The sequence below is a fragment of the Triticum dicoccoides genome, chromosome 7B (genome assembly GCF_002162155.2).
Source record: "Triticum dicoccoides isolate Atlit2015 ecotype Zavitan chromosome 7B, WEW_v2.0, whole genome shotgun sequence".
Classification (NCBI taxonomy): domain Eukaryota; kingdom Viridiplantae; phylum Streptophyta; class Magnoliopsida; order Poales; family Poaceae; genus Triticum; species Triticum dicoccoides.
This window is the reverse complement of record NC_041393.1, coordinates 149897168-149921965: the sequence shown is the minus strand read 5'-3', so window position 1 is coordinate 149921965 and position 24798 is coordinate 149897168.

Here is a 24798-nt window from a genome sequence, read left to right as displayed (position 1 = left end):
CAAAATCGGGTGTCAACGGTATTATTGCTATGGTTAAAGATCTCTTGGTCGATAATATCGATGGGCATGTTATTTATTTCTGTGATGAAGCTGCTAGAATTGCTAAACCCGATACTAAAGATAAACATATACATGTTGTTGGCATGCCTGTTGTTTCTATTAAAATAGGAGATCACTGCTATCATGGCTTATGTGATATGGGTGCTAGTGTGAGTGCAATACCTCATTCCTTATACAAATAAATTATGCATGATATTGCACCTGCTGAGATAGAAGATATTGATGTTACTATTAAGCTTGCCAATAGAGACACTATTTCACCAATTGGGATTGTTAGAGATGTTGAAGTCTTGTGTGGGAAAATTAAATATCGTACTGATTTTCTTATTCTTGGTTCCCCACAAGATGACTTTTGTCCCATTATATTTGGTAGACCCTTCTTGAATACTGTTAATGCTAAGACAGACTGCAAAAAAGATATTGTTACTGTTGGCTTAGGGATATGTCTCATGATTTTAATTTTCTTAAATTTCGTAGACAACCCCATGATAAAGAATTGCCTAGTAAATATGAAATTATTGGTCTTGCTTCTATTGTCGTGCCTCCTAATGATCCTTTAGAACAATACTTGCTAGACCATAAAAATGATATGTTTATGAATGAAAGAAGGGAAATAGATGAAGTATTCTTTAAATAGGGACCTATTTTGAAACACAACTTGCCTGTTGAAGTCCTAGGGGATCCTCCTCCACCCAAGGGAGATCCCGTGTTTGAGCTTAAACAATTACCTGATACTCTTAAATATGCTTATCTCGATGAAAAGAAGATATATCATGTTATTATTAGTGCTAACCTTTCAGAGCATGAAGAAGAGAAATTATTGAAAACTCTGAAGAAGCACTGTGCTGCTATTGGATATACTCTTGATGATCTTAAGGGAATTAGTCCCACCCTATGCCAGCACAAAATAAAACTGGAGAAAGATGCTAAACCAGTTGTTGATCATTAACGACGGTTAAATCCTAAGATGAAAGAAGTGGTAAGAAATGAAAGCCTAAAGCTTCTGGAGGCAGGTATAATTTATCCTATTGCTAATAGTCAGTGGGTAAGTCCTGTTCATTGTGTCCCTAAGAAGGGAGGTATTACTGTTGTTCCTAATGATAAGGATGAATTGATCCCACAAAGAATTGTTACAGGTTTTAGAATGGTAATTTATTTCTGCAAATTAAATAAAGCTACTAGAAAAGATCATTACCCTCTACCTTTTATTGATCAAATGCTAGAAAGACTATCCAAACACACACATTTTTGCTTCCTAGATGGTTATTCTGGTCTTGATAACCCAAAAGTATAGGGGATCACAACCGTTTTCGAGGGTAGTGTATTCAACCCAAATTTATAGATTCAACACAAGGGGAGACAAAGAATATTTGAAGGTATTAGCAGCTGAGTTGTCAGTTCAACCACACCTGGAGATTAATTATCTGCAGCAAAGTGATTAGTAGCACAGTAGTATGATAGTTTTGATGATAGCAGCAGTAGTAACAGTAACGGTAACAGTGATACCAGTGACATTGTAGCAGTAACGATAATAGTAGCAACGGTAGTAACTTAGCAAGAACAATATAAGATAAATTTGTAGGCATTGGATCGGTGACTTGTTGGATGATATTCATCATGTGACAGTTATAACCTAGGGCGATACGGCACTAGCTCCAGTTCATCGATATAATGTAGGCATGTATTCCGTAAATAGTCGTACGTATTGTTGGATGATATTCATCATGTGACAGTTATAACCTAGGGCGATATGGCACTAGCTCCAGTTCATCGATATAATGTAGGCATGTATTCTGTAAATAGTCATACATGCTTTATTAAAAGAACTTGCATGACATCTTTTGTCCTACCCTCCCATGGTAGCGGGGTCCATATTGGAAACTAAGGGATATTAAGGCCTCCTTTTAATAGAGAACTGGAACAAAGCATTAACACATAGTGAATACATGAACTCCTCAAACTACGGTCATCACCGAGAGTGGGCCCGGTTGTTGTCACTCCGGGGTTGTCGGATCATAACCGTAGTAGGTGACTATAACTTACAAGATCGGATCTAAAACGTGGATATAATGATGAATTCATAAACGGTTCAGATCTGAGTTCATGGCACCCGGGCCCAAAGTGATAAGCATTAAGCATAGCAAAGTCATAGCAATATCAATCTAAGAATATAGTGGATACTAGGGATCAGGCCCTAACACAACTAACTCGATTACATGATGAATCTCCTCCAACTCCTCACCGACCAGCAAGCCTATGAAGGAATTACTCACTCCCAGTGGGGAGCCATGGATTTGGCGATGGACATGGGTTGGTGATGATGAAGAACGAAGATCCCCCTCTCCGGAGCCCCAAACGGACTCCAGATCTGCCCTCCCAAGGAAGAACAGAGCTTGGCGGCGGCTCCGTCTCGTGGATCGCGGTAATTCTTTCTCCCTAATTTTTTTTTCTGGAAATATGTGATTTTATAGTATCAGGGGGTCGTTTGCAGGGCCACCTGGTGGGTACAACCCACCTGGGCGCGCCAGGAGAAGGGGGCGTGCCCTGGTGGGTTGTGCCCACCCAGGTGCCCCTCTCCTACAGGTCTTGGCTCCAGAAATTCTTATTATTAATGTAAAAAATCCTCGCAAAGTTTTGTTCCATTATGAGAACTTTTATTTCTGCACAAAAACACCACCACGGTAGTTCTGCTAAAAATAGCGTTAGTCCGGGGTTAGTTTCATTCAAATCATGCAAATTAGAGTCCAAAAAATAGTAAAAGCGTGAGAAAAAGTCGATACTTTGGAGATGTAACAATTCCCCCCAAGCTTAAACCTTTGCTTGTCCTCAAGCAATTCAGTTGATAAGTTGAAAGTGAGAAAGCAAAACTTTTACAAACTCTTTTGCTCTTGTTTGCATAAATAAGCTTAAACAACACCTAGGTTTTCAGCCAACATTATAACTAACCATGTCAACAATAACATTTAAAGATTATAATGACTCATATCAATGACATAATCAGCTAGCGAGCGGTAATAAAATATCTAAAACAGCAACAGGTTGTCAAAACAACCATGATATAATATGACAATAGTGGTATCTTGTTAGCCCTTTCCGAGACCGCAAAACATAAATGCAGAGCACCTCCAAAGTTCAAGCACCGACTAAACATTGTAATTCATGGTAGAAAAGATCCAGTCATGATGCACCCAACATTAGCTACACATAATGCATAAATCATGTCAGCTGTGCTCTACTCAGTTTCTGGCGCTTGTTTTAGAAGGTGATGACACAATATAAAAGTAAATAGATAGTCCCTTCATAGAGGGAAGCAGTGATTTGCAGAGGTGCGAGAGCTTAATTTTTAAAATAGAGATAAATGATATTTTGAGACGTGCACCCTTCTTATTCACTTCACGACCATCAGTTATCAATATCTTCCATGCTAAGCATGCTAGTGGCGGTTCCCAAGTGGAAATGTAAAGGTTTTGACTCCATTAGGAGTTTTTGTTTGATTATTTCAGAGATGAACTCTTTTTCATGTTTGCAGTTTGGGACTGGGCATCTCTATTACCGCCCATTTTCTCGTGCGATGGCGAGTGAATAAACACTCGGCCTAAGAATAACCCGCTTAGCATGGAAGATACCGACCACCTCCTGTCGTCCCATGAACGATCCATGTACACAAAAAGGATAATTTTTTAGAAGTTTTTAGAGGTGGCACATGCAAATTTACTTAGGACGGCAGGATAATACTGCATATAGGTAGGTATGGCGGACTCATCTAGAATAACTTCGGGTTCAAGGTTTTTGATGTACAAGCAGAGTTCCCACTTAGTACAGGTGAAGGCTAGCAATTAAGATTGAGAAGCGGCAAGCTAGAGAGCAACAACGATCATAACCATGCATTATGCATAAGTAACATTGGACACTAGCATGAGTAGGATATGAACACCATGAACACAAATATCATAGAGGCTATGTTGGTTTTGATTCAACTACATGCATGAACATGTGCCAAGTCAAGCCACTCAAACATTCAGAGGAGGATACCATATCATAATACTACATCACAATCATTTTAATGCTATGTTGATATCCAAGATAAATCATTATCAACTCCCAGCTACTTATGCATGGCATGAGAAACTATAATCTCTAATTGTCATTGCAAACATGTTTAATCATAATGGGCTGAATCATGGATACTAGGTTAAACATATTTACACAAACAAAACAAGTCAAGTTCATACCAGTTTCTCCTTGCCATGACCAGTTCATCGAATATCGTCATTATTGCTTTTCACTTGCACGACCGAATGATATGAAAATAATAATAGTGCAAGAGTGTCATGGACTAAGCTGGACTCTGCAAGACATTTTATTCAATAGGAGAAGACAAGGTAAAATGTGCTCTTATTAGTTCAACAATTATTCATATGAGAGCCACTCAACATTTTCATCGTGGTCTTCTCCTTGGAAAGACTCGAATAAAAAGAAAAGAAGTTCAGAGAAACACACTGAAATATTTTTGGAGTTTTTGATTTTCTAGAACGGGCAAATAAAAGGGAAAAGCAAAAACGAGAAAAACTATTTACACGGGAAAGCTCCCAACAAGCAAAAGAAGAACAAGGAAATCTTTTTGGATTTTATTTTTAATACTACTACTAAGCATGCATAGAAAGTAAATTACTACAACTATTTTTTTGGTTTTTCTAAAGGTTTTCAAACATAGAAGAAGAAAGCAAGAAAATAAATCTAAGCATGGATGATACAATGAAAAAGTGTGAACACTGACAGATAAAGTATGTGGACATGAATATAATGTCGGTGGGAACACATACTCCCCCAAGCTTAGGCTTTTGGCCTAACTTGGTAGTCGATCAGTAGCCTGGATGGTAGTTGGCGTTGTAGCTCACGGAGGATCTCGGTGCGGAGGCCTCAACCTGTTGTGTTGCCTTCACTGCTGCGTTGTGAGCTCGAGCCTCGCTCTCAAGAACAAAATATCTTCCTATGCACAGGCAAATATGTGTCCACAATAGATGATTGATTAAACAACAGATTGTAGGTGAAGTCATGAATCTTTCCTCTAAGGAATTTATGATCTTTTAAAGCATCAAAATCTAAATACCGAGTGGGCAGGACGGGATCAAAGGGCAAAGGTGAAACACCCAGCCCTCGTGCTAGATGTGTGGCATAAATTCCGCCATAGAACCAACCACTGTTAGCATTATGCTGAAGTGTGCGTGCAACAATTGCCCCAAGGTTATAATTCCTTTCACCGGTAAGGGCAGTGCGTATGAGGCCCAAGTCTGAAGCACAAAGTGTACTACAATCTTGTTTGCCTACTGTACATTTCCCATTGAATAATGCAAAGTACTGGATTGCGGGAAAATGTATACTATTTATTCTACCTTGTGTCACTCCCCTATTTTCACCTTAACAAAGGCTAGTCAAGAAAGACTCATACTCAGCCTTCGGTGGTTCATCAAGCGAACCCCAAAATGGAAGTTTGCAATGGTAAGCAAAATTTTCCAGTGAGATGGTAAATGGATTATCATAAAGCTTAAAAGACACCGTAGACTCACGAGGGAAAATTTGAATCCTTTGACAAATGAATCAGTAAGAAGGTGGCGTTGTTCGCACTTATCTGAAATGTAGGGACCGAGACCGGCATTGTGAACATATTGCTCAAATTCCTCCTTAATGCCTATACGCAGCATAAATTCACCGCAAGGCCATAAACATGTTTTGGTGGTGGCATCTCGTGTGGAACTTTCACTCGGTTCTACATAGGATCGGTGAGCAGAACTGTCACTAGAAGATGGCCCTGAGGATCGCCTCCTCGAAGAGCTTTTTCCAAATAGGTTCATAATGTCCGCGTACAATTTTCCTATGAACAAATCTGAAATTTTAGTCCACAAATTTTTTTCTCAACAAAAGTTCACAAAATTGATAGCAACTACTCATAGGGATACATAGAGGCCATAGCTAGCATTCAAACTACTTACAACTCTAAGAATTCAACATGCAAGCCCATCTACAACAGCACCAAGAGTAGCTAATTATTCAAAGTATAAACCACTAAACCAAAAAATAATTGGACAAACGGCGGAGTCACATACCAGGCAACAATCCCCCAAAACAGTTTCGGAAATGGAGCTTCAAGCAAAGAGATCGAAATCTGCGGGTTTAAGATCAAGAACACGGGAGAGAGAGCAATGGAGAATTTTTTTGGAGGTAAGTGATGATGTGGGCTAAAGAGATAAGTGAGGGGGCCCACGTGGGGACCACAACCCACCAGGGCACGCCTGGGGGTCCTGGCGCGCCCAGGTGGGTTGTGCCCACCTGGTGCACCTCCCTCTGGTATTATTTGCACCAGAAATTGAGTAATATTCAGGAAAAAAATTCATGTTCAATTTTCAGGGCATTGTGAGAACTTTTATTTTTGGGTCATTTTTTATAGCACGGGAAATTCAGAAAACAGACAAAACATGGCATTTTATTTTATTTAACTAATAAAGACAGGAAACAAAAAGTAAGGACCGAAGGTAGTGCTTGCTAAATTCATCAACTTCATACCGTTCAAAAATGATTCATTAATAAGGTTGATCAGGTCTTATTAACAACCACTTCCGATTAGCATGAAACCGAAGAACTTTCGTAAATCACTAAGTTACCTCAATGGGGATATGCATTTCCCCAACAATAAGCATTTCATATTTCTTTTTGAAAGTAGGTAGAGGTATTTGAAAACTTCCAATAGTGATTGTCGGAGATTTTTCAATAACATTAATACCATTCACTTGGAATTGTTTCTTCGGAAAGTGCACCGTATGCTCATTACCATTAATATAAAAAGTGACCTTGCTTTTATTGCAATCAATAGTAGCCCCTGCAGTATTCAAGAAGGGTCTACCAAGGATAATCGACATGTTGTCATCCTCGGGCATCTCAAGTATAACAAAGTTAGTCAAAATAGTAACATTAGCAACAACAACGGGGACATCCTCACAGATACCGATAGGTATGGCAGTTGATTTGTCAGCCATTTGCAAAGATATTTTAGTAGGTGTGAGTTTATTCAGATCAAGTCTTTTATAAAAATAGAAAGGCATAACACTAACACCAGCTCCTAAATCACACAAAGCAGTTTTTACATACTTCTTTTTGATAGAGCAAGGTATAGTTGGTATACCCGGATCTCCAAGTTTTTTAGGTACTCCATCTTTAAAAGTATAGTTAGCAAGCATAGTGGAGATTTCAGCTTCCGGTATTTTTCTCTTATTTGTGATGATGTCTTTCATATACTTTGCATAAGGAGGCATTTTTAAGATGTCAGTCAAGCGAGTACGCAAAAAGACTGGCCTCAGCATTTCAGCAAAGCATTCAAATTCTTCATCATCTTTCTTTTTAGTTGACTTGGGTGGAAAAGGCATAGGTTTTTGAACCCACGGTTCTCTTTCTTTACCGTGTTTTCTAGCAACAAAGTCTCTTTTATCATATCTTTTATTCTTAGGTTGTGGGTTATCAAGATCAACACGTGGTTCTATCTCCATATCATTATCTGGTTCTTTATCATTATTTGGTTGAGTGTCTTCACGAACCTCATTATTATCCTTTTTATTATCACTAGGTGGATGTTCATTACCATATTGAGTTTTAGCATCAAAGATAGAAGTTTTATTTTCACTATCAGGAGGTTTGTCTATTTCAGGTTCACTAGAAGCATGCAAAGTCCTATCATTTTTCTTTTTCTCTTTCTTTTTCTTTTTAGAAGAACTAGGTGTAGTGGTGTTGTTCCTTTGAGAATCTTGTTCAATTCTCTTTGGATGTCCCTCAGGATAAAGTGGTTCCTAAGTCATTTTACCTCCTCTAGTTGCAACTCTAATAGCAAAGTCATGTATATTATGATTCATTTCATCAAGTAATTCTCTTTGCGATTTAGCAACTTGTTCTAACTAGGTTTGAACCACAGAAGCATGTTTTCCAACACCTCTAACATCATTTGAGATTATAAATAACAAGTTACTCAAGCAAGCAATCATATCAGAATTATATTTCAATTGTTTCATAACATTTGCATTGAAGTGATCTTGCTTCCTAATGTAATTGTGAAACTCATAAAGGCATTGACTAGGATGTTTATTATGAGGATCATCACTATCATTGAATTTCATTAAATATTTTACCTCTACCACCTTGGGTGGTGGTGGTGCTTCAAGCCCACGCATTTCTTCGATAGGTGGTAAATTTTTAACATCCTCGGCATTAATACCTTTTTACTTCATAGATTTCTTTGCCTCTTGCATATCTTTAGGACTGAGATATAAGATACCCCTCTTCTTCAGAGTGGGTTTAGGCGGTGGTTCAGGAATATTCCAATCATCATAATTTTTCAATATGTTATTCAATAATTCTTCAGCTTGAGCAATAGTTCATTCCTAAAAACACAACCAGCACAACTATCTAGGAAGTCCCTAGGAGCATCGGTTAGTCCATTATAGAAGATATCAAGTATTTCATTTTTCTTAAGAGGATGATCAGGCAAAGCATTAAGTAACTGGCAAAGCCTCCCCCAAGATTGTGGGGGACTCACTTCTTTAATTTGAACAAGGTTAAATATTTCCTGTAAGGCAGCTTGTTTCTTATGAGCAGGAAAATATTTTTTAGAGAAGTAGTAAATCATATCCTGGGGACTACGCACATAACCAGGAGCAAGAGTATTGTACCAAGCTTTAGCATCAGCCTTAATGAGAAAGAAAATAATTTGAGAATAAAGTAGTATCGAGTTTTCGCATCATGAGTAAAAAAGGTGGCTATATCATTCAACTTAGTAAGATGTGCCACAACAGTTTTAGTTTCATAACCATGGAAAGGATCAGATTCAACCAAAGTAATTAACTCTAGGTCGATAGAGAATTCATAATCCTTATCAACAATAGCAATAGGTGAAGTAGCAAACTTAGGATCACATTTCGTTCTAGCATTCAAAGATTTTTCTTTATACTTGTGTAATAATTTCTCTAGATCATCTCTATCCTTAGAAGCAAGAATATCTCTAGTTGCCTCTTCACTCATAACATAGCCTTCCGATACCTTAGGCAATTCATATCTAGGAGGGCTAGCTCTAGCAAGTGTTTCAGGAGTTTCAATTTCAAGCTCATCATCAGATTCAACAACATCATGTTGTATTACTCTAGCAATTTGTTCACCAAGAAATTCACCAAGTGGCACATCATAATTATCAAGCATGGTACTAGCATCATCATAAGCATCATTCATAGTAGAAGTAGCATCATCAATAACTCGTGACATATCAGAATTAATAGCATGTGGTGGTGTTGCAAGTTTACTCATAACAGAAGGTGAATCTAAAGCAGAACTGGGTGGCAGTTCCTTACCTCCCCTCATCTTTGAGGGAAATATCTTAGCCTTAGCATCCTTCAGAATCTTCATAGTGGTAATATGATAATAATCCCAAGTGACTCAACAAATATAGCTATGCTCCCCGGCAACAGCGCCAGAAAAAGGTCTTGATAGCCCACAAGTATAGGGGATCACAATAGTTTTCAAGGGTAGAGTATTCAACCCAAATTTATAGATTTGACACAAGGGGAGACAAATAATATTTGAAGGTATTAGCAGCTGAGTTGTCAATTCAACCACACCTAGAGATTAATTATCTGCAGCAAAGTGATTAGTAGCACATTAGTATGATAGTTTTGATGATAGCAGCAGTAGTAACAATAACGGTAACAGTGATAGCAGTGATATTGTAGCAGTAACGATAGCAGTAGCAACGGTAGTAACTTAGCAAGAACAATATAAGATAAATTCGTAGGCATTACATCGGTGACTTGTTGGATGATATTCATCATGTGACGGTTATAACCTAGGGCGATATGGCACTAGCTCCAATTCATCGATATAATGTAGGCATGTATTCCGTAAATAGTCATACATGCTTTATTAAAAGAACTTGCATGACACCTTTGTCCTACCCTCCCGTGGCAGCGGGGTCCATATTGGAAACTAAGGGATATTAAGGCCTCCTTTTAATAGAGAACCGGAACAAAGCATTAACACATAGTGAATACATGAACTCCTCAAACTACGATCATCACCGAGAGTGGGCCCGGTTGTTGTCACTCCGGGGTTGTCGGATCATAACCATAGTAAGTGACTATAACTTGCAAGATCGGATCTAAAACATGGATATAATGATGAATTCATAAAAGTTCAGATCTGAGTTCATGGCACCCGGGCCCAAAGTGACAAGCATTAGCATAGCAAAGTCATAGCAACATCAATCTAAGAACATAGTGGATACTAGGGGCAGGCCCTAACAAAACTAACTCGATTACATGATGAGTCTCATCCAACTCCTCACCGACCAGTGAGCCTACGAAGGAATTACTCACTCCCGGTGGGGAGCATCATGGAATTGGTGATGGATATGGGTTGGTGATCACGAAGAACGAAGATCCCCCTCTCCGGAGCCCCAAACGGACTCCAGATCTGCCCTCCCGAGGAGGAACAGGGCTTGGCGGCGGCTCCATCTCGTGGATCACAGTAATTCTTTCTCCCTGATTTTTTCTGGAAACATGTGATTTTATAGTATCAGGGGGGTCGTTTGTGGGGCCATTAGGTGGGTACAACCCACCTGGGCACGCCAGGAGAGGGGGGCGTGTCCTCGTGGGTTGTGCCCACCCAGATGCCCTTCTCCTGCAGGTCTTGGCTCCAAAAATTCTTATTATTGATATAAAAATCCTTGCAAAGTTTCATTCCATGTTGAGAACTTTTATTTCTACACAAAAACAACACCATGGTAGTTCTGTTGAAAACAACGTCAGTCCGAGGTTAGTTTCATTCAAATCATGCAAATTAGAGTCCAAAACAAGAGGAAAAGCATGAGAAAAATTTGATACGTTGGAGACGTATCAGGTTTCTCTCAAATACCTGTGGCAAAAGAGGATCAGGAAAATACCACTTCTACTTGCCCTTTCGGTAGTTTTGCTTATAGACGTATGCATTTTGGTTTATGCAATGCACCTGCTACTTTTCAAAGATGTATGACTGCTATATTCTCTGACTTTTGTGAAAAGATTGTTGAGGTTTTCATGGATGATTTCTCTGTTTACGGAACTTCTTTTGATGATTGCTTAAGCAACCTTTATCGAGTTTTGTAGAGATGTGAAGAAACTAATCTTGTCTTGAATTGGGAGAAGTGCCACTTTATGGTTAATGAAGGTATTGTCTTGGGGCATAACATTTCTGAAAGAGGTATTGAAGTTGATAAAGCTAAAGTAGATGCTATTGAAAAGATGCCGTGTCCTAAAGATATCAAAGGCATAAGAAGTTTCCTTGGTCATGCTGGTTTCTATAGGAGGTTTATTAAAGACTTCTCTAAAAAATTTAGGCCTCTGACGAATCTCTTGCAAAAAGATGTTCTTTTTGTTTTTGATGATGATTGTGTAGAAGAATTTGAAATACTTAAGAAGGCCTTGATTTCTACACCTATTGTTCAACCACCTGATTGGAATTTACCCTTTAAAATTATGTGTGATGCTAGTGATTATGTTGTTGGTGTTGTTCTAGGACAAAGAGTTGATAACAAATTAAATGTTATCCAATATGCGAGTAAAACTCTAGACAGTGCCTAGAGAAATTATGCTACTACTGAAAAAGAATTTTTAGCAGTCGTATTTGCTTGTGATAAGTTCAGACCATATATTGTTGATTCCAAAGTAACTGTTCACACTGATCATGTTGCTATTAAATATCTTATGGAAAATAAAGATGCTAAACCTAGACTTATTAGATGGGTTCTCTTGCTACAAGAATTTGATTTGCGTATTATTGATAGAAAGGGAGCTGAGAACCCTGTTGCAGACAACTTGTCTAGGTTAGAAAATGTTCTTAATGACCCACTACCTATTGATGATAGCTTTCCTGATGAACAATTAGCTGTCATAAATGCTTGTCGTACTGCTCCATGGTATGATGATTATGCTAATTACATTGTTGCGAAATTTATACCACCTAGTTTCACATACCAACAAAAGAAAAGGTTTTTCTACGATTTAAGACATTACTTTTGGGATGACCCACACCTTTATAAAGGAGTAGATGGTGTTATTATACGTTGTGTGCCTGAGCATGAACAGGAACAGATCATATGCAAGTGTCACTCTGAGGCTTACAGAGGACACCACGCTGGAGATAGAACTGCACATAAGGTATTGCAATCCAGTTTTTATTGGCCTACTCTTTTCAAAGATGCATGTAAGTTTTTCTTGTCTTGTGATGAATGCCAGAGAATTGGTAATATTAGTAGATGTCAAGAAATGCCTATGAACTATTCACTTGTTATTGAACCATTTGATGTTTTGGGCTTTGATTATATGGGACCTTTTCCTTCCTCCAATGGATATACACATATTTTAGTTGTTGTTTATTACGTTACTAAGTGGGTAGAAGCTATTCCAACTAGTAGTGCTGATCATAACACTTCTATCAAGATTCTTAAAGATGTTTTTTTTCGAGGTTTGGAGTCCCTAGATATTTAATGACTGATGGTGGTTCACATTTTATTCATGGTGCTTTCCGTAAAATGCTTGCTAAGTATGATGTTAATCATAAAATTGCATCCTCATACCATCCTCAGTCTAGTGGTCAAGTAGAATTGAGTAATAAGGAGATTAAATTGATCTTGCAAAAGACTGTTAATAGGTCTAGAAAGAATTGGTCCAAGAAACTTGGTGATGCATTATGGGCTTATAGAACTGCATATAAAAATCCTATGGGTATGTCTTCGTATAAAATGGTTTATGGAAAAGCTTGTCACTTACCTCTTGAACTAGAACATAAGACATATTGGGCTATTAAAGAGCTCAATTATGATTTCAAACTTGCCGGTGAGAAGAGGCTATTTGACATTAGCTCGCTTGATGAATGGAGAACCCAAGCCTATGAGAATGCCAAGTTGTTTAAAGAAAAATTTAAAAGATGGCATGGCAAAAGGATACAAAAGTGCGAGTTTAATGTAGGTGATTATGTTTTGCTATACAACTCTTGTTTGAGATTTTTTGCAGGAAAACTTCTCTTTAAATGGGAAGGTCCTTACATTATCGAGGAGGTCTATCGTTCCGGTGCCATCAAAATCAACAAAGCCGAAGGCACAAATCCGAGGGTGGTAAACGGTCAAAGAATCAAACATTATATCTCAGGTAATCCCATAAATGTTGAAACCAATGCTATTAACACCGTAACCCTGGAGGAGTACATAAGGGACACTTTCCAGAATGTTTTAGACTCCGAAAAGGAATAGGTACGTGGTACGGTAAGTAAACCGACTCCAAAACTGTTCAAATAGCAATTTTTCTCCGTTTTGGGATATTTAAAAAATTAGGAAAATTAAAAGTAGTCTGAAAGAGACAAGAGGTCTCCATGAGGGTGGAGGGTGCGCCCTACCCCCTGGGCGCCCCCTGCCTCGTGGCCACCTCGTGTGCCCTCCGGACTCTATTTTCTTGCACGATACTTCTTTTGGTCGGTCAAAATTCATTATATAATCTCCCGAAGGTTTTGACCATCGTACCAGACAAAATCCTCTGTTTTTGTTTTAAGTTGTTTCTGCAGTAGATTTAGAGCAAGATGTCTTCTCAAGAGTCAGTCGGGGAGAGTCCGGTATCTCTCCCGACATCGGGGCCCAGAGCAAACAACAAAGCTGACCACTTTGGGCCATCAACAGAGGAAGAGATAGAGGCCAGCCTGAAAAGGTGGATGCCATGGAGGAGGATCAAGAAGTTACTTCTCGTCTTCAAGCCATATTTATGCTGGAGGAACTTTAGAGCTCAGCAATTCCCAATTCGGTCATCCCTCCCAATGATAGATTTCTTTCTTATGAAAATACGAAAAAGAGTGTTGCATTTTCTCCCACAGCTATGAAACACCCATGGGTGAATGGAGCTTTAATCATCATGGGCAAACTCCGTAAGCAAATAATGGGTCTTAAGCAACAAGTCAATAAGCTTGAGGAAGAGAATCATATCCTAAGGGGCATCATCGCCAAGAATATCACATCACCGCCTCCGAAGAAAATATCATAAATACATGGGTATGCGCACTCCCCTTGGCAACTGCCAAGCTTGGGGGAGGTGCCCCGGTATCGTATCACCATCACACTTCTATCTTTATCGTTTTTCTTAGTTTGATCCTTTTGGTTATATCTTGATCTAGTAGAATAAAGTTTTAGTATGATCTAGCTTTGATTTTTGTTCCGATCTCTATCTATGTAATCGATTCCATGAGTTATATATAATAAAGAGTAGTTTTGAGTTGAGGGCTTTGCTATCTTACTACGGTCTTGAGGGAATTAAAGAAAGAATAAAAATAAATAAAAAGATAATATTGATCTTATGGAGAGTAATGACTTCACATCTAATGAGTATGATGAATAAAAGTTGTTGAGAGTTGACAAACATAGTTTTGGTCATCGTTGCAATTAATAGAAAGTAATAAAGAAAGAGAGGTTTTCACATATAAATATATCATGTTGGACATTTTTTATGATTGTGAGCACTCATTAAAATATGACATGCTAAAAAGTTGATGTTGGACAAGGAAGCCAACGTAATGGGTTATGTTTGCTTATATCCGAATAAGTTATATTGTCATGGATCATCCAACATATTGAGTTTGCCTTTCCCCCTCATGCTAGCCAAATTCCTTGCACCAAGTAGAGATACTACTTGTGCTTCCAAACATCCCTAAACCCAGTTTTGCCATGAGAGTCCACCATACCTACCTATGGATTGAGTAAGATCCTTCAAATAAGTTGTCATCGGTGCAAGTAATAAAAATTGCTCTCTAAATATGTATGATCTATTAGTGTGAAGAAAATAAGCTTTATACGAGCTTGTGACATGAAGAAATAAAAGCGACGGACTGCATAATAAAGGTCCCTATCACAAGTGGCAATACAAACTGACATTCTTTTCCATTAAGATTTTGTGCATCCAACCATAAAAGCGGATGACAACCTCTGCTTCCCTCTGCGAAGGGCCTATCTTTTATTTTTACCTTCTACCCTCATACAAGAGTCATGGTGATCTTCACCTTTCCTTTTTACACTTTTATCCTTTGGCAAGCACTATGTGTTGGAAAGTTCCTGATATATATATATATATATATATATATATATATATATATCCACTCGGATGTAGGTTTTCATAAAGTATTATTGTTGACATTACCCTTGAGGTAAAAGGTTGGGAGGCGAAACCATAAGCCCCTATCTTTTTCAGTATCCGATTGAAACTTTGTACCCATAAGTATCGTGTGAGTGTTAGCAATTGTGAAAGACTAAATGATAGTTGAGTATGTGGACTTACTGAAAAGCTATTATATTGACTCTTTCTGATGTTATGATAAATTGCAATTGCTTCAATGACTGGGATCATTGTTTGTTAGTTTTCAATGAAGTTTCTAATTCATACTTTACCTTGTGAATAGATTGTTACTTTAGCATAAGAAATCATATGACAATATATGTTGCTGTTCTAAGAATGATCATGATGCCCTCATGTCCGTATTTTATTTATCGACACCTCTATCTCTAAACATATGGACATATTCTTCGATATCGGCTTTTGCTTGAGGACAAGCGAATTCTAAGCTTAGGGAAGTTGATATGTCCATTTTGCATCATGCTTTTATATTAATATTTATTGCATTATGGGCTGTTACTACACATTATATCACAATACTTATGCCTTTTCTCTCTTATTTATAAGGTTTACATGAAGACGAAGAATGCCGGCAGCTGGAATTCTGGACTAGAAAAGGAGGAAGTATTAGAGACCTATTCTGCACAACTCCAAAAGTCATGAAACTTCACGGAGATCAGTTGTGGAATATATGAAAAATATTGGGCGAAGAAAGCACTAGAGGGGGGCCACCAGTCATCCACGAGGGTGGAGGGCGTGCCACTGCCTCGTGGGCCCCCTGGCAGGCCCCCGATGTCCATCTTATGCTATATGGTGTCTTTTGCCCTGGAAAAAATCAGAAGGAAGCTTTCGGGACGAAGCGCCGCCGTCTCGAGGCGGAACCTGGCAGGACCAATCTAGGGCTCCGGTAGAGCTGTTCTGCCGGGGAAACATCCCTCCGGGAGGGGGAAATCACCGCCATCGTCATCACCATCGATCCTCTCATCGAGAGGGGGTCAATCTTCATCAACATCTTCACCAGCACCATCTCCTCTCAAACCCTAGTTCATCTCTTGTATCCGATCTTTGTCTCAAAACCTCATATTCGTACCTGTGGGTTGCAAGTAGTGTTGATTACTCCTTGTAGTTGATGCTAGTTGGTTTATTCGATGGAAAATCATATGTTCAGATCCTTAATGCTATTCAATACCCCTCTGATTATGAACAGGAATATGATTTGTGAGTAGTTACGTTTGTTCCTGAGGACATGCGAGAAGTCTTGTTATAAGTAATCATGTGAGTTTGGTATTCGTTTGATATTTTGATGAGATGTATGTTGTCTCTCCTCTAGTGGTGCTATGTGAACGTCTACTACATGACACTTCACCATGATTTGGGCCTAGGGGAAGGCATTGGGAAGTAATAGGTAGATGATGGGTTGCTACAGTGACAGAAGCTTAAATGTGTTGCTTCGTAAGGGGCTGATTTGGATCCATATGTTTCATGCTATGGTTAGGTTTACCTTAATTCTTCTTTCATAGTTGTGGATGCTTTCAAGGGGGGTTAATCATAAGTGGGAGGCTTGTCCAAGGAAGGACAACACCCAAGCACCGGTCGACCCACATATTAAATTATCAAAGTAACAAACGCGAATCATATGAGCATGATGAAAACTAGCTTGACAATAATTCCCATGTGTCCTGGGAGCGCTTTGCTTTACATAAGAGTTCGTCCGGGCTTGTCATTTGCTACAAAAAGGATTGGGCCACCTTGTAGCACCTTAGTTTATTTTGTTACTTGTTACCCGTTACGAATTACCTTATCACAAAACTATCTGTTACCGATAATTTCAGTGCTTGCAGAGAATACCTTACTGAAAATCGCTTGTCATTTCCTTCTGCTCCTTGTTGGGTTCGATACCCTTACTTATCGAAAGGACTATGATAGATTCCCTATACTTGTGGGTCATCAGTAGCCCCATGCTCCTGAAGGTCTCGACAAGCCTGGCAAATGGTGCTCTTTTCATTCGAAGCATCCACAGAGCATCGACGTCATTGCAGTTGTAGATGTAGTTCAGATTTTGGATCCTCTCCTGTTCCGGGATAAACATTGGACCATAGTGGATCAAAGGTCTCCCAACACGACAAACAACTCTCTGATGCATGAACATGACCCATGCCTGAATCACACTTATCAGTGCTGCTGCCTGAATTATCAGCCTCATCCATGCGTCCATAACCTAATCGACATCGATGGTTCGTTCAGTGGGAAATCGATCCTACACCTTGCCTAATGGCCTAACCACCGACTTAACAAAGGGGGAGGGGGTGCTGCTTACCGACATCGGAGACGAGGACAGTGTAGGGGGAGCCATGGCACAGATAAGGTCGACCAGACGGTGGCCAACAGCAAGGGGAGTACCAGCACTACTGGAATTAGCTTCTTTGTCGTCCGGCATGGCGGACGACAAAGGCATGGATCCCGGACGGCAAAGTCCTTTGCCGTCAGCCAGTGGACGGCAAACCGTCCGGCTGAACACGTGCCAGCAAAGGCCTTCTTTGCCGTCCGCTTCGTAGAAACGGACGGCAAAGGATTGTGTCGCCAGCCATCCAAGGCTAGCAGACAGCAACGACGACGGAGAGCAGCGGTGTGAGGTGAGAGCCGTGAGGGGGTTAACGGCGTTCTTTGCCGTCCGCTAGCCGACGGCAAAGAGGCAAAGCTCTTTGCCGTCCGCTGACGGACGGCAAAGAGCTTAGCTAGGGCAGCACTGGGATGCTGCCACGTGGCCAGCTATGCCGTCGGCCAGCAGACGACATAGATGGCCCTGTTTGCTAGGCCTATTTGGTCACTTTCCGTCGGCTTGCAGATGGAAAAATGACCAAATAGGCAGCCAGTGTTGCCAGTTTGCACAGGTGACTACCACGTGTCCTCTTTGTCGTCGGCTAGCGGACGACAAAGAGCTTTGCCGTCGGCTAGCGGACGGCAAAGAGGCTACACATCCCCTGTTTTTATTTAAATCCAATTAATTAGACATGGTTTCAAACACAGATACATGCATACACATCCAACAGCATGTCCAACAACATATTTGATCAAATCCAACAACATAGTTCAACAAAGTCCAACATATCCATATATACATAACCACAAACAAGTTTCCAACAACATATCCATATAGACATACATATCCAAACAAGTTTTCATAAACAACAAGGAAGCACCATAAGAATAGTACACTCCATGAGTCCAAGCCTTCCTCATGTAAAGCAAATCTGCAAATTGGGAAAGATGAAAGTTAGAAGAAGAAGTAGTAGTAGAAGAAGACTAGTTAGAAGAAGAAGAAGAAGAAGAAGAAGAAGAAGAAGAAGGAGATTTTTTTCTTCTCTTTCTTTTTCTCCTCTCCTCTTCTTAGAGCTAAGCTAGGTAAAAATGCTAAGTGTAGGTTATTTTAGAGCTAAGCTAGGTAAATATGTCATTTTGGAGCTTAGTAAGGTTATTATGCCATTTTCGAGGAAAATAAGCTAAGTCTATATCATTTTGGACGTAACAAAGATTATGATGCCATTTTTGACCTAAGTATGCTAAGTATGTCATAAATGAACTGAATAAGCTAAGTATAGCTCATTTTTTTATATAACTTAGGTAATTATGCCATTTAGAAGGAAAATAAGCTAAGTATCCATTTGTAAAGCAAAAGTTTAGAGAAAACTTACCCTCATCACAACAAATATGATGAAGATCGCAACTAAGGTAACAATTGATCCAACAGCATAATGATACCAAGCCTCATTATAAATGGCATATTTTCTAATCTTCTTAAGCTTCAGGCGCATTGCATCCATCTTCAAGCGCATTGCATTCATCTTCATCTTGTGATCATTGATGATATCGGCAACATACAACTCCAATGTCATCTTCTCTTCTTCAATTCTTTTAATTTTTTATTTCAAATACTCATTTTATTTTTCAACTAAATTTAACTTCTCGACAAGAGGGTCGGTTTCAAATTCCGGTTCACATACCTCCTAGATTAAAATATCTCTATGTCAACTTGATGTCCATAATTGTCATAAATGCAAAATGCAACAAATAGTTATGAAAGAGAATTTACGACATCCAAATCATAAAGCGGGCGAGGGCCGATGGGGACGGAAATCAAGAACATGGCACTATGTATGAGAAACAATCATACAAAGTAAGAAATTATACATACCAACTATATAAATCATACAAAGTACAACATAAAAATTTGAATACCTAAGAATCACTATCGGTAATGACATGCTCATCATCATCATTAATAAATGCATCATCATCATCACTATCAGTAATGACATGCTCATCATCACCATTAATAAATGCATCATCATCATCACTATCGGTAATGACGTGCTCATCATCATCATTAATAAATGCATCATCATGTGGAAGGCCACCTTTACATAATCGTTCAAGCATTGACAGGTCATCTGCAGCAGTAACTTCTTCTTCTTCTGGCTCTTCTTGTTCTGGCTCAGGGTCGGATTCACTATCGTTGTCTACTTCAATGTTTTGGGGTGGAGTAGAGCGTTTCTTGAAACATTTTTTTGGCAAGACGTGTTTCTTGGAAGAATTCTCCTTCGTCATATGTGTCTTGGTTAATGTGACGTTCATAATCCTCTTCATTGGGGGGAGGTGGTCTAACACGTGTCAGCACTTCATAAACGACATCCCAACCACTGAGATTTGGATCACTTTGACAGGCCCACGGTAGATAGAAAACTTGGGTTGCCTGTTGAGCCGTAATGTAGATATCGGGAACATCCAAATGAGTGCTCTATTTGATTTCGACTAGCCCTATATGTTCATGAGTCCTTCTAGTCTCCTTGGGCCGGAACCAATAACATCTGAAGAGTACAACGTTTGGTGGGTTATCACCATAGAATTGAAGTTCATAAATTGCTTCAACTCTTCCATAATACTCGACACCTCCTTCGCCGATAGTAGAGGCACAACAATTTGTAGACTTTCGGTCGGCCATAGATAGCTCTTTGCCATAGGTACGAAAGTGATACCCGTTGATGTCGTAATTGTCAAATGAATGGACCTTATAGTCAAAAACATTAGCTACTTGTCTCAATTCGGCATCCATAATCTCTGAATTAGCCTACAAGTTTAATAAGAAACGATTGTCGCATTAGTCGCAAGTTAGCCAAAGAAATGAAAGGGTCTAATGGAAACTACTGTTTTTTTTGAACCAAGAGATGAAACCGGGATATTCGCCTGCTTGCTTTGCCAGAAGCTCATACTCTTCGACGGAATCTTTTTGGATCACCGCTCCATACGAGAATATGGCGACGTATCGACTGCATCAAATATCCAGGAATAAGAGCTGTTCAAAGAAATTAGATGTTGCAAAACAATGTAACGAGATCTTACTCGATGTACGGCCGCACTTCTATGAGGTTGTTAAAGAGATACAACGAAATGGTCCGCCATTCTTCAACATCCAACGATACTAGTTTCCAAGCACTGGATGGTGCGAGATTCCCTTTGAATAGGCTGAGGTTGGATTGACCCTTTGTAGGCTCGTCAGCATTGTACCGATGCTTCGGATTATGCAAATGACGATTTTTGGCTTCATAGTGTGCTGCCACGAAGTTTGATGCCTCCTCAGTGATGAATGCCTCGACCATCGATGCTTCTATTCTATGTTTATTTTTACATTTTGCTCGAAGCGTCTTCTGCATCCTCTTAATTGAGTAGCACCAACGATTTTGCACGGGCACCCCCCCAATCGTGCCTCGGTCGGAGATGCAAAATCAAGTGTTGCATTGGATTAAAGAAGCTTGGCAGAAAGATCATCTCTAACTTGCAGATCAACTCCGGCGCCAACTATTCCATTTCTTCTAGGAGGCCAGGCGATAGTTCTTTCACACAAAGAACACGGAAGAAATAGCTCAGCTCTACCAGTACTAGCCATTCATCCTCTGGGATGAAGCTATGCAACATCACCGGCATTATCCGCTCTATCCATATGTGCCAATCATGACTTTTTAGACCAAATATTTTCAATTTATCAAGACTCACTCCCCTCTTTAGATTTGCTGCATACCCATCGGGGAACATCAACTGCATTTTCACCCACAAAATAATTTCCTTCATAGCTGGACTTCCAAGATTGAACCATGCCTTTGGCCTCTTCCAGTTCTGCTTTCCTTTCGGTTCTTGCATGTTTTGTAACGATCTATCACAGAGCTCCTCTTGATCATCTCTAGCCTTAGTATTATCCTTTGATTTCCCCTCTATGCCGAACAATGTGCCAAAAATGGCTTCGGCGATATTCTTTTCAGTGTGCATCACGTCGATGTTGTGTGGGCAAAGGAGGTCTTTGAAGTAAGGCAGATCCCAGAAGTGTGTCTTGTGAGTCCATGCGTGTTCCTTATTATACCCCTTGAAATACCCTGGACGCTCTGGATCTGGCTTGAGAGCGTTTAACTAATCTAGGGTCTATTGACCTGTCAACGCAGGTGGTGTAGAGTGTTTGACAACTCTACCTTTCATGAAGTTCTTCTTGTCTTTCCTGAACTTATGGCGAGGATCTAGAAACTGTCTATGCAAGTCGAAGCAACTATACTTGTGCCCCGCCGTCAGCCAACGAAACTCAAGAGCTCCCTTGCATGTGGGGCACGGGAACCTTCCATGCACACACCAACCAACGAATAGCGCATACGCCGGCAAGTCATGCGTTGAGTACATGTACCAGGCACACATTATGAAGTTCTCTTTGCTAAAGGCGTCGTATGTCTTGAACCCATTATCCCAAGCTTCTTGCAATTCGTCCTTAAGTGGCTACATGTACGCATTCATATTCTTCCCCGGATAGGTGGGCCCTGGAATTATCAACGTCAGGAAAATGTTCTTTCTTTGCATAATCTGCCCGGGGGGGAGATTGAGTGGAATGACAAACATGGGCCAACAGCTGTATGGGCTGCCATCTGACCAAACACACTGAAACCATCTGTGCTGACGGCGACTCGAGGATGCCTTGTCTCTGCCGTTTTTTCCTTATGTAATGCATCGAAGTGCTTCCACGCTTCACCATCCGATGTGTGCACCATCATCACATTCCCATCTGCATCTAGTTCACTTCTTTTGCCCGTTTTGTGCCATGTCATCTGTCTGGTCGTCTCTTCGACCATGAAAAGATGTTGAAGTCTTGGTACGATTGGCATATACCGAAGAACATTAACGGGTATTTTGTTCTGCGTCTTCTCACCCATACCGTTGTCTACCACAACATACCTGGAAGAATTGCAAATGGGACAATAGTTCAAGTCCTCATACTGAAGCCTAAATAAGACACATCCTTTCTCACAGGCATGTATCTTCTCATAGGGCATCTTAAGAGCATAGAGGATTTTGTCTGACTGGTACAGGTTTGGAGGTAGCACATGGCCTTTGGGTAGAAATCGTCCGAAAACTAGCGTTGTAGCATTCTCTGCCCAAGTTGAATTGAGCCTTCAAAGCCATTATTTGTGAGATGGCATCCAGCTGACAAAGCTCAGTGTGCTTGTGGAGAGGACGTTTTGAGGAATCCAACATTTCAGTGAAGGCCTTTGCAGATTCCTCCATCTCCTCGTCTGAGTCCCGAGCATCATCAAAGTCTTGCACCATGTCTGCGGTCCCGGTACCATGCTCGTCGGTGCAACGACGAACCACCTCGGCTCTGGCACGTTGGGCAGACTCACCATGTAATGTCCAGACCATGTAACCAGGCGTAAAACCAAACTTCTGTAGGTGTTTACTCATTTCAAGCTCGTCCCTCTGATTATAGTTGTCGCACTGGACACAGGGGCACCAGCTAAATTTCTGGCCATTTGCAAATGCGACTCTAACAAACCCCTTAGTTTTTGTTAACCATTCCTCGGTCCAAACATACTAACTAGTGTAACCGGTGTACATCCACGCACGATCACTCATATTGACTTCCTATTGGACACACAAGAAATATATACATAATTAAGCAAACCATATCCATCAGTTAATGGAGTTTGTTAGTTTTATTATGTCCATGCAACCTACACGCTAATAGGTAAGGATAGGTCCTAATCCCACCCGAGTATGTGTAGATCGGGTTCGTTTTCCCATGCTCTGCTCCGAATCCGACGCAAAATTTCGGCAGCACCTCCCCGCTGTTCTCCTAATACACGTCTCGGCAATAAGCAAAGAGGATGTGTACCCGGAGAACAACAGGGAGGCACTGATGAAATTCTTCATCGGATCCGGAGCTGAGCATATGGGAAAATGAACCCAATCTACACATACTCGGGTTGTCCATGGATAATGTTGGACAATTCGAAAGAATCACGATTGTAAATATGCAAATGCATGCATATTTATAGATGTAACCCTTTCGAACGGGAGATGCATAGTGGTTACGCATACTGATGATTGACACCTATAGCTAGCAAGTTTCATCGGCACGAAGACCGGAACAGAGCAAATGAAGGGGGGAGGAGGAGATGTCATTTGTGCTCACCAATGAACGCAGGGGCAGAGCTAGTCGGGCACTAGACCCTCGCAATGATGAAATAACTGCATATTTAAATCAAAAGATGAGTAAGATAGCAAGTATTCGAAACCGACGGCCACATGTACCTCACACTGACGATACTTGCTATTTATGGTACCATCAACACCGAGGAACCCTCTAACCCGCTTGTCCCCGGGTAAACTCAATAGCAACTACCATCGGTGCAAGGTACATGAGGCGGTCGGTGTTGAACACTAGATCCACATCCCACAAGTAAAGCCGGTGCCCGGCGTCCCGCAACAATAGTTCTGGTGGCCGATGACGGTCGAACACCTTGGCGAACTTGTCTGGCAGCCTCTGCGATGAGGATTGAAGCCAAGTTTTGAAATTTCAAACAACCAAACCGACTTGAGTTAGTTTGGGTGTTTCAAGTTTTAACACTTAGCTTTCAATCACCATCTCTGAGGCTGACAGACAAATTCGCAATGGTGTTCGACCACCATCGACACCGAGAACTATTGCTGCTGGACACAGGACCCCTGTGTCACTTGTGGGACGTCGATGTAGTCTTTGACACCAACAGCCACATGTACCTCGCACTGACGATACTTGCTACTTAGGGACGCCGAGAACAATTGCTTTGGGATGCCGGACGTCGGCGTCACTTGTGGGACGTGGATGTAGTGTCGGGGTGTCTTTTTCTTCTTCTTCTTCTTTCTCTTATTTCCTCAGGTATGGCGATGCACGGTCGACGGGTCAGCACTCGGACCGGGGGTTCTCGGCATGGGCGTCGGGACAGGCATGACCCACTGGCTCCACCATCTATCCCCTCGGCAACCCACTTCCTTTTCCCCTTTTTCCTCTTCTTCTACTTATTTTTATTTTTTCAATTATTTTCTTCTTCTAATTATCTAAACCTAAATCTAGCAGTAACCTAATCCTACCACTAAAACCTAAACCTAAACACAAAAAACAGTAAAAAATCACCTTGGGCGACGGGGGCGGGGCGCCGCCGGGGCGGCAAGCCTTGGGCGG